This window comes from Furipterus horrens, unplaced genomic scaffold (genome assembly GCF_987537825.1).
Source record: "Furipterus horrens unplaced genomic scaffold, mFurHor1.1.pri manual_scaffold_3, whole genome shotgun sequence".
Taxonomy (NCBI): Eukaryota; Metazoa; Chordata; class Mammalia; order Chiroptera; family Furipteridae; genus Furipterus; species Furipterus horrens.
Window position 1 is genome coordinate 74611089 of NW_028327173.1, and position 16609 is coordinate 74627697.

Consider the following 16609-nt stretch of genomic DNA (forward strand, 5'->3'; position numbering starts at 1 on the left):
GTTGCCCTTTAATTCATCCTTAGGTAGGACCCAACAATACATAAGAAAACAGGGGGGGGGATGTAAATGGTGGTGTTCTGATACACAAGATTACTTTGAATATTTGTCTTCCTCTGCAAAGTATCAGCCCTCAGCTAAAACATGAAAGATTTAGTTAGTTTAGCATGTCCTTTACTTCTTTTTACTTTACAGTTTTTTTAATGAGAAATCACAAAGAACATAAATTTTGCAAGAACAACCCTGTTTCTGAAATATCAATTATTTCTATCTTTAGTGTCTGATTTTTCTAAAGTGTAATTCATAGCAACATGGTGAAATTCATCTGTTTTCTGATATTTAAAAGAATCATTTCAATCAAAACAATAATGTTCAAGATGACAATCGAAATAGTCTTTTTTCTTTTTTTTTTTACTTAGTCCATCACTGGGGAGACCAGCATCAATCATTAGATGGTGATCTGCCATTTCTGGCATCTTACATTTTACAGGAGCTAAATGAGTGTTTTGCAACTTTGTTTTTAGATTTGTGAGTCCAGCTGATAAGCCTACAAAATGCACTTTGTGTTCCATTACACGAGAGTGCTGCAATGTTTTGTGCCTTCTAGTGCTCATACGTTTGTATATATAATGTCTTCTCCTTACATTTGGGCTGAACTTGAGACTTGCTTTATTTAGTCAACAGAATATTGGAAGCAGTGCTGTTACTATTTCAGGACCAGCAGCTTCTGCTCTGCATTTCTGGGAGCCCCAGATTCCATATAAGAAGTAGACTACCCTGCTAGTGAGACCAAGTGGTAAAGACGTGTGAAGAGAACATATAGAGAAGCAAAAAGCCCGAGACTACTGGAAAACAAAAACAAAACAAAACAAAACACAACTCTAAGAGAAAATAGAAGTCCCAGACAAATGACCCCAGTGGAGTCATTTTTGAACCAAAAGCATATCTGAGGCATATGACTAAAAAATCCATTTGGATCCTGTTAAACCAACATAGCTTTCCATTTCCCTGTGCCATCATGAGAAATGATAAAACAGTGGTTGTTTTAACCCTTTAACTTCTAGAGTAGTTTGTTCATAATCAAATATTTCTACTGCCTCATCTGCATTTAAATTTTAAAAATGAAATAGACTCCTGGCCAAGATGGAGACCTAGACAGACACACTGCATCTCCCTCCACAACTAAGAAGGACTACAACTACATCAAAACTAGAGACAACCAGAAGTTTCAGAAAACTGAGCTGCATGGAAGTCCAACAAAGATATAAAGAAGAAATACTCATCCAAACAGGTAGGAGGGACGGAGCTGGGGCACAGAGGACATGGTGTGGTGGCAGCAACAGTGGTGGCAATGGCAGGCCAATGAAAACCACAGTTACATGTTTTAAAAGTCAGGAGAGACATTTGGGGAATGCTCCCAGCACCAGACCAGACCACACAGCTCACAGTAACAGCGCTGGGGAAAATAAACCCTCATTGTTTCTTACTGTGCAAGCCAGTGGTGGTTGGGACAGAGGAAGAAAGTGCTGGTCTCTCAGCAGAATCTGCTTGTTTAAAGGGCCCCCATGGTCCTAGAACGTCTGCAGACCCACCCACTGTGTAAACAACAGCCAGGGCACCAGTCCCATATGGAAGTTGGAGAAGTGCCTGGAAAAGGGGCAAGTGCTGAGCAAGTGGCATTGTTCCCTCTCACACCCCTCCCCCACATACAGTGCCACAACATGGTGAAACAGGTTGCCCTGTACTGATGAATACCTAAGGCTCCGCCCCTTCAACATAACAGGAGCTACAGCTCTACTTAAGACACAGAGGCAAGCAAACACAAAAGCCTGTCAAGGTGAGGAGAGAGAGAAGTATGGCCCAAAGGGGGGAACTGATCAAGGTTCTAGTGGGAGAACTAAACGACAAGGAGATGGCCAACCTAACAGATGAGGACATAGCCAACCTAACTGATGTAGAGTTCAAAACACTGGTGATAAAGATGCTCATAGACTTGACAGATATGCTTCAGTATGGCAAACACATCAGGGAAGAAGTGAAGGCTATGCTAAATGAAATGAAGGAAAATTCACACAAAACCAATGGTGAAGGGAAGGAAACTGGGGTTCAAATCAATGATTTGGAACATAAGGAAAAAAAAATAACAGTCAACCAGTACAGAATGAGGAAACAAAAATTGAAAAAAGTGAGAAGAGGCCTAGGAACTTCTGGGACAACTCTAAACATGCCAACATCTGAACCATAGGGGTGCCAGAAGGAGAAATGGAAGAGCAAGAAATTGAAAGCTTATGTGAGAAGATAATGAAGGAAAATTCCCTAAATCCAGTGAAGGAAATAGGCATACAAGTCCAGGAAGCACAGAGAGTCCCAAAAAAGCTAGACCCAAAGAGGACCACACCAAGATACATCATAATTAAAATGCCAAAGGTTAAAGATAAAGAGAGAATCTTAAAAACAGCAAGAGAAGAGCAGAGTTACCTTCAAAGGGGTGCCTATAAGATTATCAGCTGATTTCTCAAAAGAAACTTTGCAAGCAAGAAGGGGCTGGCAAGAAGTATTCAAGGTGATGAAAAGCAAGGACCTACAACTAATGTTACTCTATCCAGCAAAGCTATCATTTGGAATGGAAGGGCAGATAAAGTGCTTCCCAGCAAGATAAAGCCAAAGGAGTTCATCATCACTAAGCTATTATTATATGAAATGTCAAAGGGACTTACTTAAGAAGAAGACGATCAAAATTATGAACATCAAAATGACGCCAAACTCACAACTATCAACAACTGAATCTAAAAAATAAAACCAAAATCCAACTAAGCAAACCAGAATAGGAACAGAATCATAGGTATGGGGATCATTTGGAGGGTTATCAGCTGGGAAGGGGACACGGGAGAAATGAGGAAATGGTGCAGGGTTTAAGAAGCACTAATTGGTTGGTGCAAAATAGACAGGGGAAGCTAAGAATAATATAGGAAAGGGTGAAGCCAAAGAACTGACATGCATGACCCATGGACATGAACTAAAGGGGGTGGGATTACTGGAGGGAAGTGGGGTACTGGGTAGAAGGGAACAAAGGGGGAAAATTTTGGAACTACTGTAACACCATAATCAATAAAATAAACTTAAAATTTTTTAAAAATTAAATAGAATATATGTTTCACAACTAATATACACAGGGCACTTTCCAATTTGATACTGTGTTTCTCTAACATTCCCAGCTTCCACTTGGTCTTCTAGATTGAGAATCACTAAGAGATAGTTTAGTGTAAACTGAGGGACAAGAACTCTTTAGTGGATTCAAGTCTTTAAAAGAAAATGAGTGCATGTGATTCTCTGGGGGAACTTGCTATTTTCTTCCTAAGTATACTTTTTCACATTTTTTTTAATTGTTTACTTTTAGGCAACAGAGAACAATGTACTGATTCTGAAAATCCCCAAGTGAGACTGGGAGAATGAAAAGAAAACCTGAATTTAGCAGAATGCCTCCTAATCTTGAAAACATAATTTCCATGGATGCCTTCGATCTTCCTAGATTTACAGTGAGCACCTAGATGATATTTTATTTATTCATTTCATTTTGTTTATTCATTGTGCACTAAACAAACTTGCAAAGTATTTCATGATAGTTCTCAGAAATAGTATTTTCCTATCCACTTCCATTTAGTAAATAGTAAATTTAAGGTGAAAAATTCAAAAATAATCTACTTCTCCTAGATCTCTTGAAACCAAATAGTTTAAAAATCTATCACAGTCCAGACACAATTCTCTATATTTATTTTTATTTCAACCATTAATATAGAAATATTAAGAAATAATAAGCAAAAATTGATGGTTAGATGTATACATAAGTGAACTTATGATTGAATGAATAACGGTTAATTAAATAGAACATAGAGAGGTTTGATGCAACAAATATATCTTGTATCAAGTATTTATTGAGGTTTATCATTAGACGATAACATAGAACCATATCTGAAAGGCAAGAAGAATGTGAACTTAGTCCCAGAATTTTCAAAATATCAGGAATTTCTCTTGTTCCTTTGAATAAGGTACAACTGTGCAAAAATAAAATCCTGTCTTGGTGTTGAATTTAGTCTCCTAAAATAAAATAATAATGACTCAACCACTTGATCCTAAAAGAGAACTGGAATTTTAGTAGACATGAAAATAAAGAAAGAAGACTAAAATAAATTTCCAGTTGTCCGGGACTGGAGATGGTTGGACAGATGACAGAAGTACTCCCCCACTTATAGGTACTGAACAGTCACTCCTGGGGATTATTCATGCCTCCTCTGAGCCTAGAAAAGTAAGCAGAGACAACTCAGGTGTTGAGAAGCTTGTCAGCCCCATTCCTACTGAACAGATTCTAGCGTTTCTCATTTGGGTCCACTTTACTGGTTTCTGTGAGAATAAAATATTGAAGTCAAATATTAGAAACAGTACATAGAAGCAGAAAAAACAGTGACTGTAAATGTGTCCAGTACTTATACAAAAGTTATAAATAATAAGCAGAAGAGGGGTGAAATAGATAAATGCATGAATAAAATTGGCTTATTATCTAGAAAAATAAGCTCATAAATGTGCAAAAGATAATAGGAATCCTGAGATGCAAGATTTCTATAATGTGGATGGGAAGAAAAAGGGGGTGAGGTGGTAGTTTATTTTTAGGATGGACCCTAAACTGCCTTTGTTCTAGGGATAAAACATTTCAAATATCACAAACCACCTAAAGCTTAATGGGTTAAACAATAATAATGTATTTGCTCATAATTCTTCAACTTGGACTCGATTGTTTTTGACATGTTATTAAAGACATGGGGTGGCTCAGCTGTGCCTAGAGGATCTACTTCCATGATGGCTTACTCATTCATCTGACAAATTAATGCCAGTTATCTACCAGCGGTTCAGGGGCTGCTTGCAAGGGCTTTGGTTCTTCCTCACATGGCCTCTTCCTGGATTTAGGTTAATCTGCCCTTTGGCTCTCTATGACTCAAGTCTTTTTTACATTCAGAATATATTTACTTCCCCTACAACCCACAAAACTTCATCTTTAATATTAGAGTATAGTCAGGCTTGAAGTCCAGATTCTCAACATCTTTATCAGAGATCCAGATCCAGATGAGTTCATCAAGCATGGCTCCTCTTGAAGATCTATGAACAAGTGAGACAAATTGTGTCGCCCTCATAAACCCCAAACAATTGTAAACCAGAGAGAGAAAAAGTCATAATTGACATCCTCATTCAAAAAAGGGGAATATGTTTTTCCTTGTCTGGGAAGCTTTTTATTTGCCTTTTGGTTCTAAATTATATCTTTGCTGGGTAAAGCAATCTTGGTTGTAAACTAAAGGAGTTCATCATCACCAAATCATTATTATATGAAATGTTAAATGAACTTATTTAAGAAAAAGAAGATCAAAACTATGAACAATAAAATAGTAATAAATACGTATCTATCAACAATTGAATCTAAAAAACAAACTAAGCAAACAAGAAGAACAGAGACAGAATGATGAATATAAAGAGATCTTTCCTGGTTGCCAGATGGGAGGGTGGAGTGTGAGGAATGGGTGAAGAGATGAGGAGATTAATAAGTACAAACAGGTAGTTACAGAATAACCATGGGGCTGCAAAATACAGTATAAGAAATGGAGTATCCAAAGAACTGAAGACAAATGACCTATGCACATGAACAAGGTGTGGGGATTGCCTGAGAAAGTTGGGGGTGTTGGGTTGAGGGGGGAAAATTGGGTGAACTATAATAGCATAATCTATAAAATATAATTAGAAAACAAAAATAGGGAATATCGAAGACACATAATTATTGGTTCAAAGAAATTCTGAAATGATTAAAATAAATATAAATAGTTCCTTGATAAGAATTTAGTTCTACTGCTTGGAAGAAATTCTCCATGACTATTGATTCCACCCTCTGATCTGCTGCTCTATTTCCATAATAACTGACCCATATTTTCAGATGAGTAGCTTTCTCAACCTACTTTCTGCCAACAGAAGGCTGAGGGTTGAAAAGTCTCTGTTAATTTTCAATTGTGTCTGTCCCTTTTAATCCAAATTGGCAGTGCTTTTGTTAGCATAATTATATTAAAAGCTTCGTAGATTTCTCCTGCATTGTATTGGTATTTATTCTAGTACTAGATAAAATAGACCAAAGTCACAAAAATATATATCTTTACAAAAGATTCCTTAATTTTGGCTGTGAGATAATATCCTAAGATCCTTAGAAGTCTCCTTTTTCTAGCTGAGGAACCCTATAGGATATGCTCATAAAATTTACAGAAAACCCATGGTCCAGCAGACAGAATCTAGAAAACATCCCATTAAGGTTTTCAAAAGATCTAACAGAGTCCTAAGATCTGAGTTGATCTTTCCCTCAGGCCATTGATTATTTTGAGAATTTTCTGACAGTTGAAAAAGTGAGAATAAGAAAGAGCTTTATATTTGAATAAAGCAAAGCCTGGGTTCCTTATATTTTAAAGTTTGCTTGAAAATTAAAATTTCCTTCTTAATAAATGTCATCCCTCTTATCTTTATCAGAGACAGGTAAAGAAGCAAGTTTGCATGTTTAACATTCTGACTATAAGTCTAAATCACCAGAGCCAGAGCCGAAGTTTATTAAGGATTCTTTCCATCAGCCACTCTACTACAGATGGAAGTCTCACTCCCTTTTTCTGCCAGTTCCATTTTCTCCAGTCATCAACAGCCATTTCTCTCCTGTTCTCCCAGCCTATAACACAACTCTGCTTGAGGCCCTTCAGAGTTCTGCCTGTCACTTAATCCCAAAACCAATTAATGCCACATGATTCTGCTTTTCATTATAGCAACACTCCACTTACAGGTACCAAGTTTTGTTTTTATTTTCTATTGTTGCCTAAAAGGTTATCCTAAAACTTAAAAACAGCTTGTTTCTTGAAATTGTCACTTGATACAGTAATTTTTTTCCCTGCTTTTCTTAGTGTTGATTGATGGCTAGCAGGTTTAAAATACCCTCACATGTTAAGACAGGTTGATGATGGCTGGCTGTTGGGAGCCCAGTGGAGGTTGTTTGCCTGAGACCTAATGTCACTCCCCTGGCTGAGTTCCTTAATTCTCTTCCATGTTATCTCTTCATTTGTTTATCTTGAACTTTCTCAAACCTGAGGGTCTCTGATACTTGGACTCCTTATACAGTGGTTGATTTCCAAGAAGGAAGGAACTGCCACTTTTACACAGATTGGCTCTTCACAGGAAATGAACAGCTAATTACTAGAAACCATACGTTATTGGAAAGAATCTGGGACAGACCAGGATGTGTGGTGAAGGGGTGGAGAAACTCCCACCATTTTCCATGAAAACTGAACAGTGCCCCTTGGGGGAAACCCATGGTTCCCAACCACCGATCAGACCAGAGGCCCCCTGTGGAGGCAGGTGAAGAAGGTACTGGCAGTCTTCTTGGGTCATCAAATAAACCACTCCTGGGCCCTGGGCTGATGGAAAGCCAGCATGACAGAACAGTGGGGACCACCAAATCTGAAGGAGACAACCATAGATTATGGATCACTTGTAGTCTTAAACAGAGTGCCTAGGGCTAGATTAGAACACCAACTGATCCAGAAATATAGAACAGTGGCAAACACTGAATTGTACTGAGGTGAATTCCATTGCAGTTTTCCTAATGATTTGTGTTATTGCCTCTCCTGCATAGCTTTTTAACATTCATATCTTTTCCTTCAAGTTTGTGCCTATTGTTTCACTAGTTTTTATATTTTAGTTGACTTCAATTCTCATATTTTTCTCTTACTCCATTTTACCTTCTTCCTTCCTCTCCTTATTTTTGTTTTAACTTTTATTTCTTCTCTTGCTATAACTTCTTTCTATTCCACACTATTACTATTTCTCCCCCCTCCAGTCTCTCAAAACCATTTTCCTTGTAATCTCAAATTCTTTTTCTTGTTCTTAAAGTACCCTTATTCACTCTCCACCTTGATCAATCTATGCTTGTTGGTTGTTGGTATGGTGGTTGCTGTTTCATTTCTTCCAATTTATTTCTAGGTCTTCCTATTTTTGTATTTCAAATCTCAAATCTTACCATTCCTCTCTCCTACTCTATTTTTCTTTCCTCCTGCTCTTTGATTAATTTTAATTTTTTTCTGTCTTAGTCTCTGGTTTTAATTCTTCACTTTTAGTATTTCTTCTCCCTCTATCCTCTCAAAATCACTTTTCTTTCCTCTAGATATCTCATAAGCTTTTCTTTCTTTTCTTCTTTCTTATTCCCATTCCACCTACATTAATCTTTGGTCATTTGTTGTTGATATTGCTATAGTAGACATTTTCTCCAATTTGGTTCCTCTTTTTCACTATATATTTAATTTTTTTTCTTTAAATCTAATACCATATTCTTCCCCATTCTTATTCCAGTCTGCCTTCTTACCCCTCTGTTCTATTTATGATGTAAAATTTATTTTCTTTCTTCCTTTGCCTTATTTCTATTCCCTACTCTTATATATTTCTTCTCTCTTGATCCTCTCAAAATCATTTTTCTTTCAGTTGGTCACCTTATATTAGTTTTTCCTTTCTTAGAATAATCTCAATTTCTTTACACCTTTATTAATACTTGCTGATTTGCTGTTGATAGTGTGGTTGTGGGTGGGGGTTATTTTTGTGGTTGTGGTTTTCTTTCCTGGGTTGTTTGGTTTTGTTCTGGCAGCACCTGTACAACACAATATAAGACATGGTGGGCAGAGTGACTCTCAGTCAGTCAGCTGGAGGAAAGGACCCATCAAAGAATGACCTAACAACAACAAAAACTGAATTACACCCAGAGAGCCCACATAAAAGATATAAAGAGCATCCAAGAGTATCCAACTCAGTAGATCAAGGACACTGCACCACTGAATCCCACAAAATGTCATACCATGAAGAATGGAAATCAAAACAGATCAATCTAATATGAAGAAACAAACAAGAAGTGTCACCTAAAAGGAGGAGACAATGAAGCAACCACCAATTGGAAGGAAAGAAGCAATCCCCAAAAAGAGTGCTAAATGAAATTGAGGCAAGCAAACTATCAGACATTAAATTCCAAATAATGGCTATAAGGATGCTTAAGGAACTCTATGAGAGCTACAAAGAACTTCATGGAAGCTACAAGGAACTTAGTAGGAACTATACCAACATGAAAAAGACATAGAAATTATCAATAAGAGCCAGGAAGGAATGAATAATACAATATCTGAAAATAAGGATATATTAAAAGGAATTAAAAGTAGGCTAGGTGAAACAGAGAATTGAACAAGCAACCTGGAGGACAAGGTAGAAAAAAACTCCCAGACAAAGCAACAAAATAAAAAAATACTAAAAAAAGAATGAAAAGGGCTTAAGAAGTGGCAGGACAGCATGAAACATAATAATATTTGTATCATAAGGATACCAGAAAGAGAGAAAGAGAAGCAAGGGATAGAAAACCTGTTTGAAGAAGTAATGACAAAAAATTTGCCTAACTTGATGACAGAAAAAGTCATGCAAGTCCAGGAATCACAGAGGGTCCCAATCAAGATGAACCTAAAGAGGCCCACTCCAGGACACATCATAAGTAAATGACAAAATTCAAAGACAAAGAAAGAATCTTAAAGGCAGCAAGGGATAAACAGCTTGTAACATACAAGGGAGCTCTGGTAAGGCTACGAGCTGATTTCTCAACAGAAATACTACAAGCTAAAAGGGACTGGCACAAAATATTCCAAGTAATGAAAAGCAAAGACTACTCTACACAGCAAGGCTTACACTTAAAATGGAAGGAAAATTGTGGCATCTCTCAGACAAAAAAAGGCTAAAAGAATACATCTCCACCAAATCAGCATTGCAAGAGATGCCAAAGGGTCTGCTTTAAGAAGATGAAGAAACAGAGAGAGATAGAGAGGAACACAAGTACAAAGGGAAGAAATTGTAATGAATAGGTACCCAAAAAGTAATAACCTTAAATATAAATGGATTAAGTGTTTCAATCAAAAGACATAGGATAGCGGCATGGATAAGAGAACATGACCTGCATATATGCTGTCTACAATAGACCCACCTCAGAACAAAAGATCTACACAGACTGAAAGTGAAGTGATGAAAAAAATGTCAAGCAGACATGAAAAAAAAAAAATCTGGGGTAGAACAATTTTATCAGATAAAATAGATTTCAAAACAAAGACCATAAAATGAGACAAAGAAGGGCACTAAATAATACTTATGGGAGTAATCTATCAGGAAGATATAACCTTTGTAAATACATATGCACTCAACACAGGCACACCTAAACACATAAGGAAAATCTTATAGGAATTTAAGAAAGAAATCAACAGCAATATCGTCATCATAGGGGATTTTTAACACCCTCCTCTCATCACTGGGTAGGTCTTCCAAACAAAGAATCAACAAGGAAATTGTGTTATTAAACTACACTCTAGATCAAAAGAACTTAATTGATATTTACAGAACATTTCACCCCCAAAAAACAAGGTATACTTACTTTTCAAATGCACATGGATCATTTTCAAAGATAGACCACAGAGTAGGAAACAAAACAAATTCAAGAAAATTAAAATCATATCAAGCATCTTCTCAGATCACAATGGCTTGAAACTAGAAATCAACCTCAAGAAAGAAACTCAAAAACATTCAAATACATGGAGACTGAATGGCATGCCATTAAATAATGAATGAGTTAATAATGGAATCATGGAAGAAATCAAAAAGTTTCTGGAAACAAATGAAAATAAACACATAACTGCCCAAAATATATGGGACCCAGTGAAGCCAGTCCTGAGAGGGAAGTTCATAGTAATACAGGCCTACCTAAAAAAGATAGAAAAATCTCAAATAAACAACCTAACCCTACATCTAAAATTCTGGAAGAACAACACATGAATTCCAGAGGAAGCAGAAGGGAGGAAATAATCAAGTCAGAGAAGAATTAAATGACATAGAGACTAAAAAATAAAATAAATAAATAACAAACAAACAAACAAAAAAATTCAAAGGATCAATAAATCCAGGAGCCGGTTCTTTGAAAAGATAAGCAAAATTGACAAGCCTTTAGCCATACTCACCAAGAAAAAAAGAGAGAAGACTCAAATGAATAAAACCAGAAAAGAAAGAGGAGAAGTTATGACCAATACCATAGAAATACAAAGGATTGTAATAAATCACTATGAACTACTACTATATGTCAAGAAATTGGACAACTTAGGTGAAATGGAGAAATTTCTCAAAACATACAAGCTTCCAAAACTGAATCAAGAAGAAACATAAAGGCTGAATAGAATGATAACAACTAGTGAAATTGAAGCAGTAATCAAAAAATTCCCAGCATGCAAAAATCCAGGACTGGATGGTTTCACAAACAAATTTTACCAAGCATTTAAAGAAGAACTAATTCCTATCTTTTTCTAACTATGCCAAAAAATTCAAGAAGAGGGAAGAATCCCAAACTTTTTATAAGGCCAGTATTATCCTATCAAAACCAGGTCAAGACACAAGAAAGAAAGAAAACTACAGGCCTGTATCTCTGAACATAGATGCTAAAATCGTCAACAAAATATTGGCAATTCAGATCCAGCAACACACTAAAAAAATCATACACCATGATCAAGTGGGATTATTTCCAGTAGTACAAGGATGGTACAATATTCACAAATCAATAAACGATATACCACATAAGCAAAATGAAAGCAAACATATGATTATATCAATAGATGTTGAAAAAGCTTTTGATAAAGTACAGCACCCATTTATGATAACAACACTCAGCAAAGTGGGAATAGAGGATGCACACCACAACATAATAAAGGCCAACATCATACTCACCTGGCAAAAAATAAAAGATTTTCTCCTAAGATCGGGAATAACACAAGGGTATCCACTTTCACCACTTTTATTCAACATTGTTTTGGAAGTCCTAGCCATAGCAATTAGATAATAAAAAGAAATAAAAGACATCCAAATTGGAAAGGAGGAAATGAAACTGTCATTATTTGCAGATGACTTGATATTGTATACATGAAATGCTGTAGACTCCACCAAAAAAAATACTAGACCTAATAAATGAATTTGGCAAAATAGCAGGGTACAAAATCAATATCCATAAATTAAAGGCATTTTTGTGCATCAACAATGGAATGTTAGAAACTGAGAAAAAAATCCCAACTACTATAGCAACAAGAGGGAAAAAAAAAAAAAAAAACCTAGAAATAAACATAACCAAGGAGGTAAAAGACTTGTACTTAGAGAACTACAGAGTATTGAGAAAAGGAAGATACATGTAAGTGGAAGCATATACTGTGTTCATAGATGGGAAGAATTAACATCATTAAAATGTCAATACTACCCAAAGCAATTTATCGATTCAATGCAATGTCTAATAATATCCCAATGCCTTATTTCACAGATTTAGAACAAATATTTCAAAAATTTATATGGAACCAAATATGACCCCGAATAGACTTAGCGATCTTGAGAAAGAACAAAGTAGGAGCGACTCACAATATCTGATATCAAACTCTACTACATGGTCACTGTAATCAAAACAGTCTGGTACTGGCACAACAGCAGACATAGATCGCTGGAACAGAAATAAATCCATGTCTCTATGGTCAACTGATATTTGACAAAGGGGGCAGGATCATAAAATGGACTAAAAATAGCCTCTCCAATAAACGGTGTTCGGAGATCAGGACAGGTACATGCAAAAAAATGAAACTAGAACACCAACTTACACCATACACCAGAATAAATTCAAGATGAATAAAGATGTAAATATAAATTGTGACACCATGGAAGTCCTAGAGGAAAACATAGGCAGTGAAGTTTCAGATGTTCCACACAGCAATATTTTTGCTGATATATCTCCTATGGCAAGAGACATAAGGAAATAATAAAGAAGGGACTACATCAAATGAAAAAGCTTCTGTATGGCTAAGGCAAACAGCATCAAAATGAAAAAGGATCCAACCATATGGGAAAACATATTTTCCAATGATACCTTGGACAAAGGTTTGATCTCCAAAATATGTAAAGAACTCATATGACTCCACACCAGAAAGGCAAACAATCCAATTTAAAAAAATGGGCTAAGTACCTGAACAGATACATCTCCTAGGTGGACCTACAGAAGGACTATAGACATATGAAAGGATGCTCAACATCACTAGCCATCAGAGAGATTCAAATAAAAACCACAATGAGATACCACCTCACACCAGTCAGAATGGCCATAATCAACAAATCAACAGATAACAAGTGCTGACGAGGATGCGGAGCAAAGGGAACCCTAGTGCACTGTTGGTGGGAATGCAGACTGGTGTAGCCACTATGGAAAACAGTACAGAATTTCCTCAAAAAACTAAAAATGGAACTGCCTTTTGACCCAGCTATTCCATTGCTGGGATTATACCTTAAAAATCCTGAAACCCCAATTCAAAAAAACCTATGCACCCCTATGTTCATAACAGAGTTATTTACAATAGCCAAGTGCTGGAAACAACCTAAGTGCCCATCTGTAGATGAGTGGATCAAAAAACTGGTATATTTGCATAATGGAATACTATGCAGCAGGAAAAAAGGACTACAACCTTTCCCAACAGCATGGATGGAACTGGAGAATATTATGCTAAGTGAAATCAGGCTGTGAAAGACAAATACCATGTGATCTCACCTATAAGAGGAACCTAATGAACAAAAGAAACAAATGAGCAAAATAGAACCAGAGGTATAGAAAGAAGGAACAGACTGACAGCAACTAGAACAGAGGGGATAAGGGGATAAGGGTGGAGAGAAGGGTGGAGAGACTAATCAAGGAACATGTATAAATGACCCATGGACATGGACAACACGCTGGGGATTGACTGTGGGAGCAGTGGTAGGCTGAACAGAGGAGGGCCAAGGGGGAAAAATTGGGACAGCTGTAATAGCACACCAATAAAATTTTTTTTAAATAAATAAATATAAATATAAAAATATGGGACATTTCTAGTAAAAAAAATTCTGGGAACAGGCCTACAAATCTTTGTTTATCAAGCCTTCCAGGTTATACTCATGCAGATGAAAGTCTGATAGTTCAAGGGTAATATATGTATATTAAATAATTTGTGAAAAATATTACATAAAAAATGTTAAAGCATAGCCAACTAGTTAACTCATAATATGAATTAGTTAACTCAATTTTTTAATATAATATTTATTGAAAGATCAGTTTTGTTAAAAGCATTCTGTGCCTTAGTATAAACTATCATTTATAATATGAAAGTGGCAGAGAGTCAATTAACAGTTATCCTTGTCTTCACACATAAACACACACAGTTCTTTGTTTCTATGTCTTTTGACCTTTTGCTGTTGCAATTAGGAGGATATATTTTTTAAATAATATTTTATGTTTGAATGTTAGCTATTTTGTCATAAATAGTTGTTTATTCCCAAGAATGTGAGCAAAGAGGTGGTCATGATAAACAAGAAAACTAGTATACATACTAAATACTGTCAGAGCCATGAACAATTTTCTGCAAATTATTTTTGAAAACAACTTGGAATTGAACATTCAAGATAAAGATACAAAGTCATTAGGGAATTAGCATCTTATCCAAGGACACTTGGTGGAGAGAAAATTATACTTATGTATTGATTATTCTTTATTCAGTCCACTCAGGTGAAGCATGTGCTATGTCTTTAGGCTTCTCCTTAGTCTTCCAGGGTATTCAGGTGTTTGCAAAATGAACCTCTCAAAATATTGCAACTGAAAATGGCCTGTTGAAATCCATTAATTGATTAAATTCTACATGCCATTAGAGCAGCACATGTTGAATTGTCAATAAAAATAAATCATGGGAAGTGGTTGGTTGGAGATGAGAAGGTAAAAATGGAACAGATTCAAATATTTTACTGGAACCATAAGAAACTTGTAGTGCTGATCTTTGTGCAAAAGTTCTATGATCAAATGATATTTGTAGCCTTAGATACTTAATTCAAATATTAATGAGAACAGTTGTAGTAATAAAAGCCTTGAGTACATTTTACTTTATTTCATTTATACCAGCATATGTTTATGGAGTATAGGTTCCAAGCACCGTTTTACATCACAGAATCCCCATATCAATCCTGTGCTGTAGATAGTATTGTTATCCACATTTTACAGAGGAACAAAGTCAAATAGCAAAGTTGGGATCTGAACTCAGGTCAACTTGTTGTAGATTTATGCGTCTATCCACAGTGTAAAATGGATTCTTTACATTCATTTTAGATTATCACTTAGAAAATATTTGTTTATGCACCAATGTGGTAAATTTTGAAGAAGTTAAAACAATATTCTTATAGTTTTGCCACCTGAAAATGAAGCAGAGCTAACATAAATGAGCAGATAATAACTTTCTCTATGTACAGTTACTTGCTTTTAAAAGGTCTTGAACACTTTTCATCTTATTTGATTCACAAAATTCTCAAAAGGATCTATTCCAATTTTACCATAAGAAAAAATAAACAAACAACAACAACAAAAAACAAAACAAAACAAAGCTTAAAAAGTTAAAGTAACTTTGACAGTTCATGTAACTGGTAGGTACCACAGCCAGAACTCTTTACCAGTATCCTGATGATAAGTCCAATATTTTCCCCAGAAACCCCAGAAATTCTCAAAAATCAAGTAATGACTCACAAAGGAAAAGAGGTAATGAGGATTATGGAATTTATAACCAATTTCCTCAGCCTCGCTTGTACATCTGAACAGCAAAATTACCATGACATGTAGCTTTTAAAATATAGCATGAGTTTTTATTTTACTTTATGTTAAATAGATCTCAAAATTATACTTCTATTATTACTTCTGCTTTTTCAGTTCGACCTCTTTCTTTGAGTGGGAGAGATAGAGATGGAGGGGAGTAGCCCAGAGCCTGCTTTTTGGGTACACATATGACAACATGCAATGTGCATGACAGTGATCTTTCCCAAGTATGTCTCAGCAGACAAGTGGTTGATAGTCCTACTTATGATGACATGACAATGATGTAGTATTTCTTTCTTCAGAATACTTGGATAGGAACCTAAAGATAGCACCTGATGCCTTTGCCTCCTGGGTATTTTCATACTTCATAAGTATGTACCTAAGTTCCATGACCCCATTCCCACTCTGCCTCCCTTCAATATGCTTTCTAAACAGCCATAAGTGTAAAAAGACTTAGAGAAAAAGAAGAGGAACTTAGAGAAAAAGATGGAAGAGAAGAGTGCACACAAATAAAAGATTAAGTATTTAGAGAGAACAAACAGCAAAAGGAAGAGCAAAAAAATCAGGAAATGATTCAGGTGATTGATAAGTAAAATCTGGTGAACAGGGTTGGAAAAAAAGGGCAGGGCTTGAGAAGATTCATATTACATGGTTGCAAAGAAGGAGACAGACCTAAGCCCCTTTCCTCCTTTAACTCAGTCTACTGTTTATTTGTCTAGTGTGCTATGGTCAGCTTAACTCTTAGCTCTAGCCAAGTAGAGACTTACCACCATTTGCTGTGTAAATCCATGTTGTAATTTCTGTGACCTGGGCATTCAGGGCAAAAATTGTTTCCATTTTTTTCCCATTTCATGCATCATTTTAGAA